Source organism: Protopterus annectens, chromosome 2.part0, assembly GCF_019279795.1.
Source record: "Protopterus annectens isolate FY-2018-M chromosome 2.part0, PAN1.0, whole genome shotgun sequence".
NCBI classification, from domain to species: domain Eukaryota; kingdom Metazoa; phylum Chordata; order Ceratodontiformes; family Protopteridae; genus Protopterus; species Protopterus annectens.
The window spans coordinates 657,241,113-657,267,456 of NC_056728.1; positions in this window are offsets into that span (position 1 = coordinate 657,241,113).

Here is a 26,344-nt window from a genome sequence, read left to right on the forward strand (position 1 = left end):
AGGTGAACTTCAGAAATTCACTAGTATGATTGAGGTATTGGATGAATAAAGGAATGCTCTCCGCAGTTCCCTTCCACAAAATAAAAATATCATCCAAAAACCTACAATAAAAAGTTATGTTAGCAAAAAATTCACTTTTAAATACATGCTCTCTTTCCCATCCTAGGAGTACCAGGTTTGCATAAGTTGGGGTGCATGCTGCTCCCATTGCTACACCCCTAACCTGTTGGAACTATTCACCCTCAAAAAAGATATAGTTGTTTTCCAAAATAAGTCCCATTATTTCACATATTAGGCGAATATCATCACAATGTAGTTTAGACAAACTAAAAAGTGTCTCTTCAAAATAGGTTAAACCTTCTTGTTTGGGAATACAGGAAAACAAGTCTACTACATCAATAGTCAAAAGATACCCTTCAGCACACCACAAGTCATTCTTTAGTTGTCCAAGAAAGTCCCAAGAATCCTTAACTAAATGTGGGCATAACTCAACAACATGTTTAATCTTTCTATCCACATATACAGATAGGTTGTGAGTTTTTGATCCAGCAGCCGCTACAATGGGCCGGAAAGGTGGATGTTCTAGACTTTTATGTATTTTGGGTATGCCGAAAATGACTGGAATTTTTGGGTGCATATTTAATAAAAAGTCATATTCTGACCTGGTAATCCTCTGGTCCATTAGATATTCATACAAAATGCTTTCAATTCTCTGGTAAGCAATGTGTATCTGGTTCCCGGAACAAGTAGAATAATTTGTGCCATTAAATAATATTGTTTGCATAACATTAGTGTAGTCATCACTATTGTATAGGACAATACCACCCCCTTTGTCGGGTACTATAACCCGTATACTCCTATCATCCCTTAGACTCTGTAGTAAATTTCTCTCATTTATGTTAAGGTTATAGAAAATTATTTTTTGTTTACCCCAAATTTTATAGATATCATCTTTAATAACCTTTTTAAATGTACTAATAAGGGGATGTAGTGGGGGGGTTGAAAGTGCTACTTTTTTTCAGACCTACTATTGATTGATGTTTGTCACCTTTTCCATTTTTCACATACATGAGTTTTAAATTCAATTTCCTAAAATAAAGTTGTAGGTCTACTAGGGTGTCAGCTATATCAGGAATATTTGTAGGTACAAATTTAAAACCCTTTGAAAAAAGGGAAAAATGTTCCGGTAAAATTTCTTTGTGTGTATAATTATAAATATGAAACCCATTCAAGGTATACTGTATATTGTTCAAAGAAGAATTTAAATTAGGTTCTACTACCACCTGGGTGAACCCCTGTGTTTTTGCACCACCTTGCTGTATGTAGGGAAATTCGCTTGCTTGCGACTTGCTATTCTTTTGGAGCGTCTTGGTAGGGGAAAATTCTGGTAACCTAGATGTTGATCTCCCTCTTCCTCAGTAAACCATTCTTCCTCATCTATAACTTCAAAATCTATAGGGTTTGAAACAAACTCACCACCTACCACATCATTAAAGTTATCGGTGTTCCCTTTATCATAAGAAATTAGTCTCTCTGTGGGATACACCTTTCCATGTTTATACTGTTTTACATCTCTATCTAGCTTCTTGGCCTTTTTGTTAAAAATATCCTCACATTTCTTGTCTACCCTGTTTAGTATTTTATTATATAATCCCTGATACTGGTCAAACAGCAAGTCAGTAATAATCATCTGGTTAAGCTGGTCAACCTCCTTTTGCAATTTTACTTCCATTTTTTCATAAAGTGTTACACTTCTAGCAAGTAATTCAAGTCCCCATTTGTCAAACATAGCTGTAAAGTCACAAACATTTTCTTTGTTATAATGTATTCCAAAAGGGAATTTAAAAATTCTAAGACCCTGTGGCACAATTTTTTTGTAAATGCATTAATTCAAATAACATATTTCTATTTGGCACATTTTATATTTAAAAAGTCTTTTTTTCAAAAATGTAAATCATGTCCTTTACAGATTTAAAACTATTAGAGACGTTTTCTTTTCCTTTATAAACAGTTTTGTTAACACCAACTGTATTGGAAAAGGAATAATGCTTTTTAATTATGACACCGTATTGTTCATTGGGCTTGTCAAGAACAGTATTTAATCTGTCCCTGTTAGTATTCTGGCAGGAACCCAGCAATGTAATCATTTCTCGATTTGCAAAATCTGTCTCTGTCTTTGGAACGAGAATTTCTCTCAAGGCGGACATTTGCTTGTATATTATTTTTATTAGAGTAAGTCATACCTTTGTTTGTTGTAGCATTACACCGTTTGTTGCATAGTGCCTCGTTCTCACCAGTTTCGGTATCAGGATCAATGCCAGCTTGCATTAGCACCACACAATTGGATCTATTGGTCGTTTTTGTCGAGAAAGAAGCTGAACCACTTCCACCATCAGAGGGTTGAATTAAAACAGCCGAGGGAGCGTGTTCCGGCTCAACATGATGAACTTGTGCAACCGCAATTAGCTCCCTACGCTTGTTAAGGTGGAACGTAGGGGATTCTGGACTGAAACCATTATTAGGCTTATGTGGTTTTTACTGGTCATCCTTAAAAAGGCCAATACATGGGGAGGAGCGGTAGTTCATTGAATGAGGCTGGGAAAGCATTTCAATGAGCCGAGTAAGCTCTCCTTTAAGTTCAGCTACATCTCTTTTCACTGAAAGGATTTCAGCATTCTGCCCAGAGTCCAAGATGGGTGAAAGATTAATGGAGGTTTTGGACTCCATAACAACCAGCACCACTGAATAAACTAGTAAACCAAAAAGTAGGTGGTGCAATAGTGCTCTGAGAAAACAGATAAACCAAAAAATAAAGCGCTATTGTTGCGAGTCCCAAAACACTCTTTTATTGTTACAAGAATTAAGTGATATCAATCCACTTTGATTTCATCAGAATTAACTTGAGCAACAGTTAAAAAGCATTTTTATACTATCAACTTGCCAATGATTGGTTAAACATTTCCCAATGGTAAACAAACATTTAAAACAATTGATATTTAAAAGAATACAAGTAATATCTTCTTAAAAAAGAAAAAAATATTCTAAAAAGAATGTTTTTCAAACACAGTCCCAAGTCTAAGGAGACATTTTTATGTATATATTCCTTTCATTATGCTCAACTACTTTAAAAAATGTTTTTTAAAACATAAATATACTTGCTACAAGGAACATTTAAATATGCTCTGTTTTTTCCTAGAGAACAGGTAATAAACTTAGATAATCATTTAGACCAGGGGGGGAATTTGCTGCTAACCTCAGTTGCCACAACAGCTCTTTTTTATATAATGCATTCTGCCAATCCTCACCCCTAGCTTCTATGTTTATTAAATCAAGAATAGCAAATTTAAAACCTGTGTAACCATCATTGAGTGCTGTTTTTATACAGAGCATTAGTGTCCCTTTTGTTCTTTATATCATACAAATGCTCGTATATTCTAGTCTTGAATAGCCTTTCAGTCTTCCCAATGTAGTAGGACGTACAGGTGTTGCACATAGCAATATATACCAACTTGCTGGAATAACAATTACCTCTTTTTAAGTAGACCACACTTTTATTTTTATTGTCTAAACAAATCATGCTTTCTTGTAGAACGTAGAAACAATAACTATATCTACCACAGGGTCTACTACCATTTGTTGTTTCACTTTTTGTTAAATGGTTAATATTATGCAAACAATATTATTTAATGGCACAAATTATTCTACTTGTTCCAGGAACCAGATACACATTGCTTACCAGAGAATTGAAAGCATTTTGTATGAATATCTAATGGACCAGAGGATTACCAGGTCAGAATATGACTTTTTATTAAATATGCACCCAAATATTCCAGTCATTTTCGGCATACCCAAAATACATAAATGTCTAGAACATCCACCTTTCCAGCCCATTGTAGTGGCTGCTGGATCAAAAACTCACAACCTATCTGTATATGTGGATAGAAAGATTAAACATGTTGTTGAGTTATGCCCACATTTAATTAAGGATTCTTGGGACTTTCTTAGACAACTAAAGAATGACTTGTGGTGTGCTGAAGGGTATCTTTTGACTATTGATGTAGTAGACTTGTTTTCCTGTATTCCCAAACAAGAAGGTTTAACCTATTTTGAAGAGACACTTTTTAGTTTGTCTAAACTACATTGTGATGAGATTCGCCTAATATGTGAAATAATGGGACTTATTTTGGAAAACAACTATATCTTTTTTGAGGGTGAATATTTCCAACAGGTTAGGGGTGTAGCAATGGGAGCAGCATGCGCCCCAACTTATGCAAACCTGGTACTCCTAGGATGGGAAAGAGAGCATGTATTTAAAAGTGAATTGTTTGCTAATATAACATTTTATGGCAGGTTTTTGGATGATATTTTTATTTTGTGGAAGGGAACTGCGGAGAGCATTCCGTTATTCATCCAATACCTCAGTCATACTAGTGAATTTCTGAAGTTCACCTTTCAATTTCATTCTCAGGAGATTAGTTTCTTGGACACTAAAATTATTAAAGATAAAGAAAAATTTATATCCAGGATATACCGTAAGAAAACCTTTTGTAATAATTACTTACACTTTGATAGTTACCACCCGGTATCATAGAAGAGGAGTATTATCAAAGGACAGGCTATTAGAATAGCTAGAATGACATCTTTAAAGGAAGATGTCCTTAGTGAATTTGACCTTTTGAAAGGTATGTTTTCAGATAGCGGTTACCCCCTAGATATAGTTGACAATACACTTAATGAAGTTTTAAAAAAATGGGGTAAAAAAATATACCCCCCTTTTAGGTAAGGGATTAAATAAAATCGGGGACCTTGGGGAACATGTTGAAAATATGAGTGATATTAATTTTGAACAAACTTGTATTGTACAATATAGTCCTTTATGCCAACAAGTAAAGGAAGTAATACATAAGAACTGGAGTATATTTAAAGTTGGCAATGATATTTACCAAGTGGTGGGAGAAAAACCTGTTTTTACTACAAAAATTGGCCCTAATATTAAAAAAATTCTAGAAAACTAACATCACAATTTAACAAAAAGTGAAACAACAAATGGTAGTAGACCCTGTGGTAGATGTAGTTATTGTTCCTACATTCTACAAGAAAGCATGATTTGTTTAGACAATAAAATGAAAAGTGTGGTCTACTTAAAAAAGAGGTAATTGTTATTCCAGCAAGTTGGCATATATTGCTATGTGCAACACCTGTACTTCCTACTACATTGGGAAGACTGAAAGGTTATTCAAGACTAGAATATACGAGCATTTGTATGATATAAATAACAAAAGGGACACTAATGCTCTGTATAAACACATCACCCAATGTGTTGATTACACAGGTTTTAAATTTGCTATTTTGATTTAATAAACGTAGAAGCTAGGGGTGCAGATTGGCAGAATGCATTATATAAAAAAGAACTGTTGTGGCAACTGAGGTTAGCAGCAAATTTTCCACTTGGTCTAAATAATTATCTAAGTTTATTACCTGTTCTCAAGGAAAAAGCAGTGCATATTTAAATGTTCCTTGTAGCAAGTATGTTTATGTTTAAAAAAAAAAAAAATTAAAATAGTTGAGCATAATGAAAGGAATATATACATAAAAATTTCTCCTTAGACTTGGGACTGTGTTTGAAAAACATTCTTTTTAGAATAATCTTTCTTTTTTAAGAAGATATAACTTAGTATTCTTTTAAATATCAATTGTTTTAAATGTTTGTTTACCATTGGGAAATGTTTAACCAATCATTGGCAGGTTGATAGTATGAAAATGCTTTTTAACTGTTGCTCAGGTTAATTCTGATGAAGTCAAAATGGGTTGACGAAAGCGCTTAATTCTTGTAACAATAAAAGAGTATTTTGGGACTCACAACAATAGTGCTTTATTTTTTGTTTTTTCTTTTATTTTAGATACATTGATGATTTGATTTTTGTTTGTGATGGGGGACTAAATGAGGTACCAAGATTTTTTTCAGAATTAAATGATAATATTTTAAATTTGATGGTTTACAATGTGGCACAGAGGTTAATTTCTTGGACATTCATCTATCTGGAATGAAGGACGGCTCTATTGTAACTACAATCCACTGAAAATTTGAGGATGGCAGCCATTACTTATTTGGTACTAGTTGCCATCCGATTCATACTATACAATCTTTACCTTATGGAGAGATGAGTAGATTATCTAGGCTCTGTAATAATAAACTAGATTTACAAAAACAAATTAGTCAAACCTGAGTCTATGTTTTTACAGAGAGGATATAGTGAGAATTTGATTAATGGGTCTATTGATAAATTAATACAGTATAATTTGAACAAACATGACACTAATAATAGAAAAAGATCTACTAGTGTTAATAATATTAATTCTTTGGTTGAAAAAGATAAAGTTTTTTGTGACCACTTATAACTTTTTAAGTATTAGGATTTGGGAACTAATAACGCATTATTGGAAATTCTTACATAGAGATGAGCTGCTACATAGAATTGTCTCTGATTTATCCTATGTGGCTTACAAGAGAGGACAGAATTTGGTGGACAAATTGGTTAAAGCTTATTATATTGCACCAGTAGCTAGTCGCTCTATCTCATTAGTATCCTTGGGTACTATACATTGTAACAATTGCAATATATGTTCCCACATTAAATTGAGTTTTCCTAGGATTAATAGAAAAACATTTAGACCACACAATTATTTTACATGTGATACAGTAGGGGTAATTTATTGCCTGAGATGTCCCTGCAACCTTTTTTACATTGGGGAAACTAAAAGGAAATTTAGAATCAGGTTGCAGGAACATATTAGAGATATAAAGAAGGGGAGATTAGAAAGTCCTATAGCATCTCATTTTTGGGAAAAACAAAATATTGATGTTAATTTATTACAAGCTACCATTCTGGAAAAGTATTTATTAGGAAAGGGGATGAAAGATTAATTAAAAATATTTTATTGTATAAGGGAACTGTATTTATATTGAAGTGTGATAGACTGAAACCAATAGGCTTGAACAGAGAAGTTAATTGGAGAAGTTTGCTTTAAAATTTTAAAATGCATGTTTAATTGATTGATTATTTAATTAAATGATTGTTGGTGGTGTATAAATAGGGGAATGTGTTTTTTGGTAAATTTGTACTCTTTGAAGGCTGTAATGGCCGAGGCGCTAAGACAAGACAAGCAATAAATTTTATTGTGGAATTGAATCCATTGTCATTTTTGGAATAATTTGCTGGTTCTACTCTTTTGCTGTTGGTTACACTTAGCAAATACCCTGTTATTTTAAATGCATATTTTATGTAAATGTGTTTTATCTGTTTTATTTTCACAGTCCTGCTATTGTTTTATTTTCAGATATTGAACAAGTAACTGCATTATTTTCTGAAAGTTTTCCCCCCCTTAGCAATACCATAATATGAATACCTCCTCAGATTTCCTCCTGAAAGAGGCAGTAAGACTAACTGGTCAACAGTGTGTTAAAGAAAATAAAATAAAAGAATGTGATATATTTTCAAACCTCATATTTGTGACCATTTTGTGGAACACCATCCACTTAGTTGTATGCTTAGCATTCTAAGTGAATGTACAGATATAATGAAAAAAATGAACAGTCATCATTAATACTTTCAGTCCCCCAAAAGTTGATATACACTTTGGCATTAAAGAGAAGAAGTTGGAATGGGACTGACTGTATGATTCACGTTCTATCACATTTGTGATTATTATCTCCTCTGCAGTTTTACATGGGATATTTTTCTTTCTCTTTTATAGCACATACCCATGCCTATAACCACTTAGCAAATGAAATATTTTTTTTTCTCAGTTTACCTAGCTTTCACATATATCTGTTTATAAGAATTCATACAGTGTTTTGACTTTGGTTAGGATGGTACTGAAAAAAGACCATCCCTTATTCTTACACAAAAGACTTTCTGAAAAATGCAACCAAATAAAAAAAAAAAAAAAACATAGGCCTGGATTCATTAACAGCTACACAAAAGTGTAGCAATTGTATTGGCATTGTGCAGCACCACCAACATGATAATTTCATATTTAAGTGTCTCTACATTATTTGTAGAGCTGCACAGCAATGAGCAGAGGCAGAATATGCTGATTAATGCATAAGGAGCCAAAGTACATGCTAATTAACCAAGCCAATATGATGAAACTATTCAGTAAGCTATAAAGCAGTTGTGTATACCTGGGTGTAGGCTTTTGTCATGTACAACAAAATGTTTTGGAATACAGGCACAACTACACTTATAAAAAACATGTTATGGGTTGCTGCTGCAATTATTATGCTGTATTTCTGACAAGCTTTAAATCAGGGTACTGCTGCTGTTGCTGCCAGACTGCGGGCAAAAAGAAGTAGGATGTTTAGATCCTGTTTGACTTATCATAGACTGCATGAAACAGAAATTGCTGACAGATACAGGGTGGACAGGGAAACATTGGAGGAAATATGCAACCTCTTCCACCCCCATCTCAGACCCCAGAGAAATCATGGAGAACCCATCACAGTGGAAACAAATCTATATTTAGCATTACTTATATTAGTTACTTGTACTTTCTAGAGACTCACAGGGGCTATATTAGGGGTGTCACAGGCATCTGCCTCTAGAATATTTCATCAGTTTTTAAATGCAGTGCTGCTACATGCAAGGGAGCACATCTGTTTCCCACAAATACTATGGGAGAGAGCAAGAACCATGCAGGTATTTTATGTAATAGCACTCTTACCTGAAGTTTTGGGGACCGTAGATTGCACACACATAGAAATAAAAGCTTCACCTGGAGAACAGAGAAGGAGGTATATTGAAAGATAAGGTGTCCACTCCATAAACTGTCAGGTGGTCTGTAATGCCCAAAGGATCATCTGCAATGTCTGTGCAGGTAACTCAAGCAGTTTCCTTGACTCATACATATGGAACACTTATGAGCTGTACACCAGATTTGCTAGGGATGACATCTGTCAAGGGCACTTAGTGAGGGTTGCAGGTTATGCACTGGAGCCCTAACTCATGACACCCATGAGAAACCCACACTACTCTGTGGAGCAAGGATACAATGCCAATGCACAAACAGCGAATGCTATAGAACTTGTGTTTAGTTTGCTTAAATCAAGGTTCTAGTATCTAGACACATCAGGCAGTGCCCTGTAATATGGCCTGGGTACCTGTGCTGAAATACCTATACTATGTGCCACATTGCATGATATAATTTTCGGGAAACCATTCCATCAAGGACAGCAAGGAGCAGGACCACAGTTTCAAGGACAACAGGCAGGGCCAGCAGCAGCAGCAGCAGCAGTAGCAGATAAAGATGAGGAGTCTGAGGGAGAACCATCAGTTGCAGATGGTCCAGGCAGACAGAGGCATGCACAGTATGGTCTGGCTCTGGCTAAGAGGCAAAGTAGCACACTCAGTCACTAGGCAGCTCAAAGCCAAGATCCCATGCACATACAAATATAAAGAATAATGCCTTTCAAACATCAAAGCCTTTACCTAACTATGTGATGGCTGTGCTCTGAAATCATCAGACAGAGACAACCCTCTAGGACACAATTCCTACCTGCACTAATGATAACAAAGTGTGAAAACTGCAAATAATAAAAAAATCACTCATTGCTCTCATAGCGGCATATGTATATGTCCTATGACTGCACACGTTAGGCTCTCAATCCAGCCCCTCCACACTGACTCCCCAATCTAACCACACAACCCCACAACAATCCCCAATATAACCCATCCACACCAACCCCCAACAAAAAACATGAAAATAAGTATATTTTGAACTCAGTTATCAGCACATATTGTATAACACCTTTCTTATGCATAGAACACAGGTTTAAACTTTGTAAAAGATTTCTGCATTAACAGTTTAGCAATTATCAATGCAGGATTACATAAATAACAAGCCATTAAAAGGTCCTTATCCACCTATGCAGAGTTCAATCCTGCAGAAATACCCAAACAGAGCACATTTTCCTTTTCCTGACAACACAGATAATAAAACCAGACTTCCCTACATACTTACATTATGCTCCAAACATGACACAAACTGTAATACATTTGTCACATAGCATTCAGCAGCATATTTTTTTTGAAATGCAGAAATGGCTATACAAAAAAGTAAAGGATAAATGTAAATACATTTTAATTTTTACAAATACTCTTCATCAGTCACTGTGTCTCACCCTTGTAACATCCAAGTGAAAGCATTATTTAAGAAATGACAAAATTTCTTGGCAATACAGCACTGTAGAAAATAGCTAACTCACCCAACGTTCTGTTATTCTACCAGTATTTAGCTGTATGTTTCAAAACAGCCTCCCCGCTATGATACAAGGGTCAGCCCTGTGAGCACTGTGAATATGCAAATGAGGTGTTAAATAATTAGCATTACTGAAAACCACAATCTGCACTAAGTGTAGGGATGTAAACATGGTGCAACAACCTACACAGTTACATGCACACACCCTAGCAATGCAAGAAAGAGCAATGAGAAGTGTTCCCTGTTAGTGGCTTCCAGGTGTGTATGACTTCCCTGATTGCAAGAACAATCATCTTTTAGAGTCTCTCCTCTCTGATTTACACTTTGTAATGGTGTGTCAGGGAGAAGAGACATAAGAAAAATCTGCAAATGCATTGATTGATATATAGTCGACTGACAGTCATAAAATTTCAAAGCTGGCTTCTTTATGTCTTGTCTCATCTTCTGTTATTTGCTCACAACTTGACAGTGTGAAAATTACTTTCACAGTTTAAAGAAAAAAGGTGATAATGTTTGTTTAGGCTGTCATAGGACCCACAACTCAGCCAGGAGTCATTGCACAGCCAACAACATTGTGGATAGTACTCAGAGAGGAAAAGATACCTGACACTGATTTTTCTTTGTGGCACAAGTTGTAATGTGCATTAAGCTTATAGATGAAGAACATATGATGCAAGATTCAAATCCACTGACATGATACTTTTACAGAAGATTGTCATAAAATGCATCTAATCATATTTTGTGATGCCATAGTGTTGTTGTTTAAAGATCAACTATTGTCACTATTGCTAACAACATATGATCATTAGTCTGCCCACTGTAACATAATATGTCACTAACTACAGATCTGATAATGTGTTCCACAAAGTACATGTCTGATGTTGCATGGTGATGTGAGAAGGAAGAACTGTTCATTTAAATGCCTTTCCAGCTCCAATCATTGCTACATATAGCCATGCATTGCATTTCATTTGCTATCTCTAGTTTCCCGAACAATATATACTGCCTTTAATGTCTGCTATAAATGTTTTCTGCTTGGCATGATATAAACATGGTTAACTACCAAAGGAAAAACAAGTGAAAATTAAGTTTAAACTGCCTTAGGTAGCTCACAAATGCTTGGTTGCTTTGTGCAGCTGTTAGCACTCTGTAAAATAATCCTTCAAGAAAGTACACCTGTCAGGTAACTTTTGTCTGTGGCTGAAGGTGTAACAGAGGTGAACTGACAGAAATAAGGTACAGGAAACATTGTTTGAATCCTGTTTACAGAACACCTTGCCTTAATGGACAATACTTAATTTTCAGTCATAATCTGTTTAAGCTGCATTTGCTTTTCACTTGGCATCGTGGAAATAAGGTTCACCACTTAAAGAAAAAAGTGAAACATTTAGTTTAGGCTGCCATGTGTACCTCAAACACACCTGATATCATTGTGTGTACCCCCCAAATGGGAGAGTACTTACTTCATTAAATGCACCCTCCAGATGTCAAATTCTGTGGTACAAGGTATAACTGATGTGAATCAAGTGGAACAAGGCACATGAAGCATTGTTTGAATCTTGTGTAGAGATCACACCATAATTTATCACAATATGGCTTTTTTTATTTTCCTTCTTTTTAAGGTGCATTTACTTTTTTCTTGGTATTGCATAAACAGGGTACACTACCTAAGGCAAAAAAGTGACACATTTAGTTTAGGCTGCCTTGGGTAGCTTAAAAAAGCCTGGTTGCTTTTTGTGTTTGGCAACACTCTGGATAGTAATCATTCAGGAAAATACACCACTCAGGTGTAACTGAAGTGAATCAACAGAAATAAGATACAAGAAGCATTGTTTGAATCATTTTTACAGCACACTTAGCCATAATTCACAATGTTTATGTTTCCATTTCTTTTCAGTTTAAGGTACATTTGCTCTCCACTTGGCATTGCACAGAGTTCACTACATAAGGAAACAACTGAAAAATTGAGTATAGCTCAAACACGCTTAGTGATAGTACAATGTCTTCAGCTGTCTGGACAGTACAAATTGGAGAAATTCTGCCTGTCATAGAGCTATCTCTGTGCCATGGTGTGCAAGACCAAAGACTTTAGACAAATAATACAGGCTATTATAAGAGCTTGTCTCCAACTAGAAGATACTTTTTAAAAAGGGTGTAAGAAGCAAATTTTCAGAAAATTTTGAATAAGACTGTAACAGTAATAAAAAATAACAATGTTAAACATGATTCTTGCAAACAATTTATCAGTAAGGCTTGCATAATCAAAATGTGCTTTTTAGTATATATGACTAATGCATTACATATATATATATACACAGCCTAAGGTATGTCCACTTTCCTAAACATGACAATAAATATATTTAATATAAAAATCATCAGCATATGTATGATGGACAAAATACCTTTGTTGTAATTATCATGATTCATCCCATATCCTAACTGTGTTTAGGAAACTTATGTCTTCTGAAGTTTGCATGTAACATAAAAAACTTGTCTTGATCATCACATTCAAATGCATCCATGGGAATCATAGTTACTTGCAGTAAGAATTACTTTTACATAGAAATGCATTTGAAGACAGCATTATAACCCCACACATATAGGACTCTTTAAAGAGTATCTCCATTCATTCAGATATCAACTGTCCATGGTGCAAAGCTAGCAGTCATGTTGCAATGTCAGTTAATACATTAAGTTGTAATTTTTGCCACCTATATCCCATGGGTTCTACTCTCAGCTGTTAGAAAAGTATTTTAGCATTGAATAAACCCCAAACTGATAATATGTCAGAATTCAGCCATCTTACACCTTCTAATGTGCAGCCCTCAAAAGACATGGCAGTAAGCACTCCACTGTTAGACAATAGAAACTGTGATAATGGGTGGAGCATCACACATGGCACAGCTCAGTGTCATGTTTCACACCTTTGCAGCTATCTGATGTAAATGTGGTAATGTGCCTCTCAAGAAGTCCATCTGCCATAAATTGTGCAGCTGCAGTTGGCAAGGCTATGCATGCTTATGAAATACTAGTAACATGCAAGATATGAATTAGGCACCAATTCAGATATACTTTGTAAGCTTGATTTTTGCAGACACGGCTGGCAATGGAGAGAATGATGCTAAATTTAGAGCAAACAGATAGGATGTTGGGGAGGCCAGAATATTTGTGGCACTCCTCATGAAGTGCTACAGATATAAGCTGCTGCAGTGGGATTATAGCAGGTCTCAGTACAAGGCTGAGGCTTGGGATAGTTTGGCTAAAGCTGTCTTCACTGCTACTGACATTCCATCCAATAGGGAACAATGTCATCACCATTATAGTGACCTTAAAAAGTGCAAACAGGACCTCCTAAGTAAATGAGATGCTGAATTTAAGACAAGCAAAAACAGTTAGGACGAGATCTGAGGTTAACTGTCACTCCAGACACAAAATATTCATAAACAGCAAGGTAGAGTCCAGTGATCAGAAACACTAGGCAGGTAATAGTAAGTAGCAAACTTGTTTATTTAGAATACAAAAAGCTTTCAGGCCAACGCCCTTCCTCAGTGTATTACATAACAAACTACATTTAAACTAAAACCTTCATGACACAACACAATCAGAAGAAAACAACAATTAACTGCATATTCATTATTTAAAGACATAAAACACATTTTAAAACATGAAGTATTTCATGTCTAAACTAAATCTTGCACACTAAAATTATAAAAAAATATAATATATATATATATATATATATATATATATATATATATATATATATATATATATATATATATCTAAATAAAAGTATACATATTTGTATAGTAAAATGCATATATCAGTCATTTACAATAGTTCAACATTTGTCTTTTCTTTAGTGTAGGTTTCAGGCTCACTGCTGCATTAATACCAGGTAGAGAGTCTGCCTGCAGTCTCACTATCCATTCATACTCTAAAGTCTCTAGTCTGTTATTCAATGATCTCTTCCCTTTTCATCCATGTGTTTTGCAAGTGAATAGGTTTTAACATTTTTGCGTATTTCAGATTTATGTTCTGTTATGCCATCCTTGGCAGTATCTATCCTGAATTAGTAAAGAAACGGCAGGAGTTAAATCTTAAAATAAGTGCTGACTATATGTCATTAATGAACCAGTTCTTTTCTAAAACTGAAGCTGATCTTCAGGAAGAGATAGTGAAAATGGAAAATGGCATTACTTCAATGCTTGCTTTTTCTGAAAACTTGCATGTTTATAACTAGATGCTTGATAAACATTTTAAGTATGAAATTTGCTTAGAGGTACTGAAAACTGTAAACTGCAGAGAGATTTAAATGATTTTAAATCTGGTAACATTTCTTTCTGGCTTAAGGAAAATATTAATAATAAGAAAACCACAGTGTCACACTCACTAATCCAGTGAACCAAAGGCTCTCCACTGGATTCCTAAAGCTTGCGCCAGGTGCAGGCGTAGCATCAGTGTTCTAACACCAAAGATGGCCACCGAGCAATTCAGGTACGAGCTGTTCCTATGTGCACTACCTGCTTACACTACACCCGCACAACTCCCAAGCCTTGTATGCTAATTACCCCATGTGCAGCAGTGTAGAATGCAAATGAAGGTATGTAGCAATTCAGGAAGTGGTGCAGGCATAGTGTAAGCATGCAGAAATGTAAACAGTAAAAAACGGTTTACATTTTTGCAAACATAAAATCGGAGCTATGACAGCCGACCAAACACATGTATTATATTGTTAATGTATGCCAATGGCTAAATATATAGCCATTGGCATAAAAAAAAAAAAAACATGTACAAAATATAAAATTAACATTTAATATATATAGTCGCACTATTGCGATGTGGAAGCGCAGGGCAGCGGTGCTCAAAGGGGATCACAAGGAATATATAAAAATATAGAATAAAACTGCAATGAAACACATATCATGATTTCCCCATAATGGTCAATGTCAGGCATGCTACACCATACTCATGTCGCAAGGGTTGCAAAGGGGCAGTGACAGTGTTATGCGCAGTAGCTAGGAATTAATAGGTAATGCCCTGCAAATGAGAGGAGTAATAGTGAATCGCAGATTCCCCGCTGTTGTAAGGATGTACCTCACAGTGTAGCGTTATAACACCGAGATGAGCCCTTGAGATAAAGATGACATCAAGAGAGGGTTGTGTCACCATTGCTGTAAGCACATTGGAGTATTGCTAAATAGGTCTGCCCCTAGCTAGGCAAACTGCAGGATAGGGGTGTGTCAAATTGCCCATAGCTATGCTTAGCTGAGAGTATACAAGGTAACCGAGTATGCATGTGAAAGGAGATGAAAACTCACGTAAACCCGGTTAACGGGTATGAGCGGTGCACACTGTAGCTGAAACATGAAGGATATAGAAATGAAATTAGGAAATGCTGCAGCGGTGAAATTGGAGTACAAATGACTAATTAACACCTAGGAGCATACAGTGGGCCATTGACAACAGCTAACAAGGCTGCAAGCAGCTACCTGCAGAACAGGAAAGGGGAGGGGCTGTACTGCAAAGAAAACAGCAGTGTCAAAGCAGAAGAAAGCCGATATGCAGTATATCAGCTACAAGACATATTTTGCCATCACTGGGTAGGAAAGTATAAAACAAGAAAGACGGCAGGTGGATGCATGCCTGATAATGGGAGGGGATCAAGGTTTAAAAGTGAATTAAAGGGAAACAGATTAATCAAGGCAGGCAAGTAGATCTCCACAGTAAAGGCCCCACACTTGCAGTACTCATTGCAAAACCCATAATTAAGACATGCAGCAGTTGGAATAGCTCATATACACCCACTTACATCAGCAGCATCCATAGCACAATACTATAAAGTGTGAAAGCACCTCACACACATTTGTGTATTCCCATGCACTCTGCACCAGTGGTGTTTACAGATGGGGAACTTGTATTATGTACATGTTAGGGGCTGCCATAGCTTTGATCCACCAGCATGTGTTGGGAGACTGAAGGTGATGTGGAGGATGATGCACATGACCACCGGAGGCACCAGAGGAGGAGGAGAGTGTTCAGAACCAGGGTAACCTACCAGGGGCTACATGATCTGCAGATAGTAGAACATTACAGGGTGGACAGGGACACCCTACAGCAACTTGTGGAGCTGTGCCAGCCACGCCTCAGAGCCAGAACAAACAGAGGTGATCCCATCCCAGTAGATCCGAAGGTATGTGTAGCCTGAGAATTCTAGCTAAAGGTACCTTTCAAAGACCAACTGGGGATATTCATGGGGATCTCACAGGCATCGGCATCCAGGGTACTACACAAATTCTTGGATGCCATGTTACCACATGCCAATGAGCACATATACTTCCCCCAAACGCAGGAGGAGTTGGCCAGCAATATGCATCTCTTCCACCATGTGGCAGAATACCCGGAGGTACTGGGTGCAATAGACTGCATGCATATACACATCAAGTCACCAAACAGTGAACAGGGTAGGTGCTACATAAACCGCAAGGGATACCCCTCCATCAACTGTCAGGTTGTGTGCAATGCCCAGGGCATTATTATGGATGTGTGTGCTGGCAGGCCTGGAAGCTATCACCACTCCCACATCTGGCATGCCTCACAGCTGTATCTGTTATTTGCCCGGGGGGGACATCCCAAATGGCTGCCTGGTGGGGGATGCTGGCTATGCACTGGAACTGTGGATGATGACTCCCATCAGAAATGCACACACACCCATGCAGGAATGCCATAATGAGGCACACGCACAAACCAGAATCATCATAGAGCATGAGTTTGGGATGCTGAAATCATGGTTCCATTGCTTGGACATATCTGGTGGAGCCTTACAGTACTCTCCAGGCACATGTGTGTGCCATGCTACACAATATGGTCCTGCGGAAACAGCTGCAGCAGGGACAGAATGGTTAAAGGCCCTCACAGCCCACCACCATTGCCAAGGGCCCACAGGAACAGAGGTACTCAGACCATGAACACCCTGAGCCAGCCCCAGTAGGCAGACAGAGGCATACCCAGTATGCCCATGCCTTGGCAAAGAGGGAACATATAGCACACACACTGAGTGTAGGCACCTAGGGACTGAGACCTTTCTCCACCTGCGCATGCAGTAAAAATGGATGGCACACACACAAGACTACCTGTAAATTGTCAGGTATAGGCAGTCTACTGTGTGCATCCAAATTAGGCAGCCCTCAACTATTGCACACACAACAGCCATTGGCACAAGGTAAGTCAACACCTGAACAGTAAATTAAGCTATCAGCATATGCAGATATTATATGTATAGATTCATAGGTAGGTACTTGGCCAATGCCAGAGGCCATTCATAAGGCCAGCCAAAATGTGTCAGCTTTTGCCACCCCATTGATTCATTAACTGTCCCTCTGTGGAGCAGAGCCAATGGCAGGATCCCTGGGGTGCATCTACTGTTCCCCATCTACCCTTCAAGGTTTCTCTTGCAGAGTGTTAATGAGGGGCTCTATATAATGTAGTTAGGGATGTTGTTCCAAAGTATGGGGAGTGTCTGTGACAGGAAGCTGTCCCTCCAGCATCGTCCAGTTATTGTTGTGGCAAGGATCAGCTCACTACAATGTGTGGCTCACTGTGACATGGATTCCCATAGGTGGAGCATATCCATCAAGCCTGAGTTCGACATGGCTGTGTTGGCCAGTGGTTATCATCTCTGGGTAAATGAGATGCCACTGAGTAAAGCAGGAGTTTATTCAGTCTGGCTGCATAGGCCATATGTTGGAGGCCAATATTCCCCTTGGTGAAGTACATTTGTGGACCCCCCAGCTGTTGGATGTGTCCTCTGAGGTACATCCCACATGGGTTATTATACTCTATGATGGGACTGGTGAGTGATGAGTAAAGGGGCACTATATCCCCAGTATGTCTAGATGGGAATCCTTTAGTAATCAGATGGCCTAGATAGAAGGATGTCCTAACTACTGTGGAGATATGATTGTGAAAGGGGAGATCACTATCTACTTTAGTCCACAGATACCCCATTACCTCATCTGTATTAAAGTGGCTGCCACTTATGTGTTAATATATGGGTGCCAATTCCACAATGGAATGACCATGCAGTTAGTGGCACTTGGCTGGAGGCCATGTCATTGGCACCCTGTGACATTCTCTGTGAGGCCCCTTGAGGGATATCTGTGTCAGCTAGACTATCAATCATGGCTCCCATTTCACAGTCATTGCCAAACATGGTCTGCCGTATTCCACCTGTGTTTGCCTGTTCCTCTGAGACATATATGCCAAACAGTAGGGCTTTTAGGACTGAGTCCTGTGGGACACCTGTCATGACTGTTCAAGAATTGGACCTGGAGACCACTAGTCGTACCATGTGGGTTCTGTGTGGAAGCCCATTGACAACCCAACCGGTGATGTATGGGTGAATGTACAGGCTGGTATGCTTATCAATAATACCTGAGTGGGACATGGTGTCAAAAGCGTTGGTGAGGTCCAGGTAGTATATGTGAACCATATCCCCCATCATCTAACATTTTGGTGACTGTATGAAAGACATCAAACAGGTTCAGTAGGCATGAACTGCACTCAACCAAGCTGACCTGGGTTGGGTTACATGTTCGAAGTTTACAAATGTCATTGTTAATGAATGCCATGAGGATGCGAACCACACCATTGCAGACCGGGCTAGGCAGGCTTATGGGGTGGTAGTTACCATGGTCAGTTGTGATTCCACCTTGATGGAGTGGAATAACTGTTGCCACGCACCATTGTATGGGCATGTAGCCTGTGTAGAGGCTGAGGTAATGCTTAATTAGGTGGGGGGCAGGTTGTCTTGTACAGTTTGCAAGATGCGGTCTGGGTCAACATCTGCCTCTATTGATACTGTGTTCTGCTGTTAGAGAGGGCTATTTTTACCTGTGTGTCTCTGATGGTTGGGATACTGTACCTTTCGGGTAGTGTTGTGGGCTCTTTAGGGGGTGAAGTATGCACCGAATTAATCTGCAAGGACGTTGGCCATATCAGTAGGGTCAGCATACTTTGTGCTATATTTCACCAGAACAGTGCAAATCGGTGTGTCACCACATAGATCCTTGACATAGCCAAAGAAGGCTTTGTAGTTATCTTTCGAATCCTTGCATATTCTCCTGCTGATGTTAGCCTTGGATGATGTCATAAGAGACCTATGTATCATACTGATAGTGGTCACAGATGTCTGCCCTTTGTGGGATTTGCTGTGTGTCTGGAACACTGTCCTACTTCTGTAGTATAGCCTTTTTATTGCAGAAGTCCACCAGACCGGTGACCTTGACTAGGAGGAGTGAGTCTTGGTTTACCAGTGATGGCACAATCCATACATCCATGTAGGTGCTTATAGACTGCATTTGTAAATCTGTCTGCATCTTGAGCAGTGTTTCCCCTTAGCATGGGGGCTGTGAAACCCCCTACCCTGTCACTAGTAATGTAAATTTAGCTGTAGGAAAGGTATACACTGTGGTATCTGTGGGTGGTGAAATGCTAGGGTGTGGAAACAGTGAATAGTTCATGGTCACATCTGACCAGTGACCAGTTAATCTCCACTGTGGTGCACCTGTTGCCCATGTTGGTGATGACCACATCTAGTAGTTTCCACCCCACGTTAGGGAGGTTAACACCTGATACAGGGCATATGAGGTGATACATTCAAGGAAGCGCTGGGCCTGGAAGTGAGTACTGGAGTATGTTTCACAGTTAATGGTATGGTAGTTGACATCAACCAATGCCAGGGTGTGAGTTAGGACTGTCATGTTCTCCACTGTCTCCAGGTATGTGGAGTGGAGATACTGGGTCATGGAGGGTGATCCATAGTAGGCCACATTCCACATTGCAGTTGTGTCTGATGTTAGCTGCACATGGATGACACAGAGGTATCATGCTGCCCCACTAACCTGGAGGTGTAGGTATCCCTGATGAATATGGATAGCACCCCTCCATGTCTGTCAGTCCATGTTCTGTGGCTGAAATGTGTGGTATGGGGGTAGACTGGTAGTGCTTGTGTGCTCTCAGGAGCCTTAAAACAGATTTCACTTAATGCACATATGTTGATTTTGTCCATCCTGAGGAGTACTGTGAGTGCATGCATGTTGTGATCACAACCCTGGTGTTGAGTAGCATGCTCCTCATTGAATCTGCTATTTTGCTATTTATGGAGCTGGTATTCACCTTTGAGACTCTCTTAAATAATGCACCATGGGGGCACCAATAGCCTTGGCCAGTACTCCAAAGCCTAAGGCTGACACATAGGCTGCATGGTATCATTTCATGCATGTTCCCCATCTGTGCTTGTTTTTCATCTCCCCTGTAGGTAACCTGCTGGTAGGCAATAGAAAGCCTTAAAATTATACAAGTCTTCTACCTTCCAAGATAGGCTTTTGGAGTGACTAAGTATCAGTGTTCTGTATGTTCTTGCTGTACTCAACTGTTTCCTGACTACATGGTGATTTCTCACTGTATATTGTGATCTGAAGATCTGTTTATTCACATATTATGGCTGTGATGGCCTGCACATATCTGCCCAAGGGCAATTAGAAACATAGCTACAGTGTGTTGGCCTTCCCCGCACCATTGATGAAGCACCTGAGCCTCTGTCAAGCATAGCCAATGAAGCAACTCCAAGCAGAGTTGCTGGAAGCTGTTGAAGACTGGGGTTGTGGAAGGGTGATAGGGGCACTTAGTGATCTAAAGAGGGCATGTTAATGTGGCAATTCAATACCATTCAATTTTCCCAATAGGTTTTGCAGCTATCAAACTGGACAGGCTCCCCCACCCCCTGGCTGTATGGTTCTGGGACACATGATCCCAGGGGTGTATTGTCTGTTACCCCGTCACACAACAAGTGAAGTGTGTCAGTGAGGGTCTATACCTAATGTAGTTAGGAATGTAATGTATTGTCTCACAGTACATTTGTTATATATTGTTATTTCAAGAGTATGTGAACATCAGTGAGTATGGGGGCCTCCGCCCTTTGATTAGCCTAGCTTACACATAGAAATCATCTAAATAGGAAATAGGTGGAAGCAATGTTAATGTTAACAGTGTATTGGCTACAGCATCCGCATAGTATCTGTGCATTCGAGGTTACAATCCCGATAAAGGCAGGGATGTTTATCATGTGCAAAAGTATACCTTAACCACAGCTTGCATATAAAGGTAGTAATCGCCTGTATAATAAACATTTGAAACACCCATATAAACCAATGTGTGCTGGAGAGTAAAGTCAACAGAAAATGTAATGTTATGTCAGCACATAGTGAAATGTTACGTCACTGATATGTACATATCCTGTGTAGTTAGCGGATGTGGCCATGTTTGCGCACACAGGTTATATGTTACAAAGTTTGTTTAACTGTGTTTAACTGCTGCTATAATGTCACACAACACTTTTAGTCATGCTTACAACTGCATAAATGAGCCTTATTCTGCAGTAAAAAACATTTGTAAAGCATCGCAGGTATCGAACCCTGGACCATGCACACTATAGTCATGGGACTTACTACTAAGACATCCGAGGTGTATGCATGTTTCATGGTCTTGAGACTACACTTTATACCATATGCATTTCACTGTAATGATCACAAATGGGACAGTCACTTTGTGTACATATGTACAGTACATTGTAATCTATTGTAGTTTGTAAACCAACACATTCCAGTCTACATATGTATTACTGTTACAAAGTAATATAAAATATATAAATATATATATATATATATATATATATATATATATATATATATATAAATCAGTGATGTCTGCACACACACACACACACACACACACACACACACACACACACACACACACATATATATATATATATATATATATATATATATATATATATATATGTATATGTATGTATTACACAGTTACATCAGTAGCCATATAAATAAACATCTGTGAACACACTTCGTGACATAGAAGCACTCCAAAGGAATTGGAGTGTACACAAAACACATGCAGCCCTGGTATTATAACAATTAATATTAACCTAATTCACCATAGAAGGGGTGATTGTTGTGTATGTGAAGATTGGGGTGGGGGAGGAATGATGGGTAATGCAATCATGCAGCAAGTAGGGCCTGTTTTGGATGTCCAATAAGTGAACTGTAGGGGCATGCATGGAGTATGGGGACAATATCTAAAGGACACAAAGCAAAAACCTTTCTCATTCATAATACACCCTGTCATGTCACATTACAACACCTAATTTCACAAACATATAAACATTAACATGTATCAGAAATATGTACACCAAATGACTGTCACATTTGTTTTCAGTAGTGAGGAATGTCTGTATTAAATGTATATTCTAAACACTATAACATTTGTACATATCTCAGATGTGTTAGTGTTAAAGTAAGTGACTGTGGTGTTCATGGTCCCGGGTTCAAGATCTGTAAGGGCTTTTAGGCTATTTTGAGAGACAGAATAAGGGCTTTTGGATGCAGGTGGATTAAAGCACTCAAGCAGTTGTAAGTGGGTTTCCACGTGTTTGCGCGGTAAATGGAGAAACACTTCACAAGGTTGACCTTTGATTAACGTCATGCAGACCTCGGGCAAACCTGCTCACAACCGAGAAAATGTGCATTATTCACACTTTCCCTACCAGTGCCTACTCAGAGAGGTAAAATAATAACACCTTCCAGGAGTAGAACCCACAAATATGTACTCCATTCAGGGAGTAACCTAACACTATGCTACCTGGGATGTACCTATCCCAGTTGTGTATGCAGATAGGTTAAAACACAAAAGGGAGGAATGTGGTGAAATAGGACAACCCGCCATGTACTGAATTAAAGGTGTATGCTCATATATATATATATATATATATATATATATATATATATATATATATATACAGAGAGAGAGAGAGATACATAGAGACATGTCGGTATATACAGGTTTACATATATATATATATATATATATATATATATATAGATATAAAGACAGGTTAAAAACATCTACACATCTATGGAGGTACAGATAAACGTATGCATTAATGTATATATCCATATCCATATACACAAACACACACACACACACACACACATATATATAATATATATATATATATATATATATATATATATATATATATATATATATATATATGCATATACATATATATATATATATATATATATATATACACATATACATATATATATATATATATATATATATATATATATATACACATATATATATATATATATATATATATATATATATATATATATATATATATATATATATATATATATATATATATATATATATTTACACACACACACACACACACACACACACACATATATATATATATATATGTACAGATCTACTACTATTCACTGAAAGCACATTTCACCGAAAATCAAATATGAGTGCACTTTTCACAGAAAGCTCATTTCACTGAAAACACAATTCACCAAAACACATTTCATCGAAAGTTGTAGATGGCCTTTACCCCACTGTAGTGTGATCCTGGAGTTAGTATATATAGTAAGGGTGTGTGTGGGGAGCATAGCCCCCCACATATTTTATGTATATATTATTGTCAGAGAACAGTATAATATTGTAATTATATGTACCCATGTATATAATTCAAAATGTTTAAAATATGTGGGGGATGGTGCCCCCCACCCCCCCCCCCCATACTATATATACTAATTCCAGGGTCGCACTACAGTGGGGAAAAGGCCATCTACAACTTTTGGTGAAATGTGTTTCTGTGAATTGTGTTTCGGTGAAATGTGCTTTCAGTGAAAAGTGCACGGTGAAATGTGTTTCAGTGAAATGTGCTTTCGGTGAATAGTAGTAGATCCATATATATATATATATATATATATATATATATATATATATATATATATATATATATATATATATATATATATATATATATCCAACAGCAAAAAGAATGGAAACAGATAGGAGTGTGCTGTAAAAATGATAAAATATCCAAACAGCAGCAAACAACACGTATTTCACATCCAGGGCAAAGTCTCTAAAAACTGATGGGTGCGGTAAGAAAACACAACCACTACCAGTTAGCAAGGTCTCAAGTTGCTTCTTACATCCACTCTCTTCAAAAGCACTTTTCATTTGCAGGCATATTGTCTACAAACATCACCTTAAAACAGTTGACATCAATAGAGCTGATAATATATATATATATATATATATATATATATATATATATATATATATATATATATATATATATATATATAGATAGATATATATATATATATATATGCATACATACATACATACATGTCTGTAGGCAGCATCCAAAGTGGTCATATCTGAGTATAACATGGACCATAGCCCCCCCCCCCCCCAATATTATATGAACATAACATATGAAGAGTATATGCCAATACACTATTACAAATATGCTCTATGGACACAGTCACCAATGCAAATGCAATGACTGCAAATATCCATTACAGAATTACACAGACATCTTTCATTTTGCAAAACTTTATTACATTCCGATGTATTGCCAAAAGGATTCAAGGACTAAAAGTACCTGCATGCTATACAGGAAGCATTTAATAGTGCATTAATGAATCAGCCTGAAATGACCATAGTATTAGTCCACTAAGGGATAGGAGTTCACATAGGGAAAGAACACCCAAACACATATAGACATTGTATAAAAGGGGTTCCTACACACCTGCATGTACTATGTACACCCACCAACTTCTACGCCACAACCAAAATAATTACATCAATACATCCTGTCATACCATAACCGATTATGCAACTACTGTACAACATCTGCTTAAACCTTAAAATACCTGGACACAGACGCACTAACATGGCCCTATGTGAAATAGTTGCCGTTATACAATTGAGCAACTGCTGATGTAACAGGGTTTATATGAACTAATCCCATTTCAGATGGTTCAAATGTTCGTACACCAGGAAGTTTTACTGAGTACTGATTATTAGCACAGTATGATACACAGTAACACCAAACTAAATATGTCTGGTAAGCACACTGTAAACCCCCTAACATTATATGCATAGCTATGCAGCCTTGAGCTGGTCAAACAACCTGGCCAGACTGAAACATATACAGAAGTATTAGGTGCAGACAAACCCTGCACAAGTAGCAATGTTCAGAAATATAACAGCAGTACTCACATTTAGACCAAATCTTCTAGGCATTACACACAATATATTACTGTTCATCACCATACAGCTGTTGCAAAAAATTCCAAACAAAACTTCCATGCTGTCTTCCTCACAAGTAAGGCAAAGGGACAATGCCCAAGTGCAGTACTCAATTTATACTCCACTGTAGCCATGGTATTGGCTATGGCAATAGCAACGCAACTGATGTGTATGTAATTAGCTAATTAGGAACACCAAATGGTCATCAGGATAGCACGTTACTGATCTGTAACTATAAAATGTTGCCTTGTCACACATTCAAACCATCTGTATCTACCTGTAGGACAGTACAAAAAACTGAAAGGTGAACCAAAATGAGTATTTCACTAGTTAATAACACCACTGATTACTAAGATGGTATGTATAACATGTAGTATGGCTGTGTATGTAGTACCTGTACTGTAAGAATTACAGTGTAATCAATGCATATAGTTGAAATAGCTATCTTGCAGTGATGTATTGTTGAGCAGTAGTAATGCTTGTAGTATTTTATGTGTGTACTGCTGTAGGTCACATGGCACACTCTGCATACACCACAAGGGATGATATGGGCTTGGAACCCACCAATTCGCTTCCAGCCACTGTCAGTGTCAGGATTGGGCCAACAAGTATGTGCTATAACAGGGGATAGTATATGTCGATATATTGTAACAGTCAACATATGTATGGGTGTATAAGTAAGATGAACATGTTAAAGGTGGGCTTACCATGCAAATATGGTGTGCATTGTGGGATATTGTGCCAATAACTGTGTAATGTACAGTATTCTAGGCAGATCTGTATTCTATTCTACATAGCAGTTATGTTATGTTATGCAAACTGTAGTTATGTCTATTGGCAATTACAATACTCAATGACAGGATACATAGCATTAGTATTCATC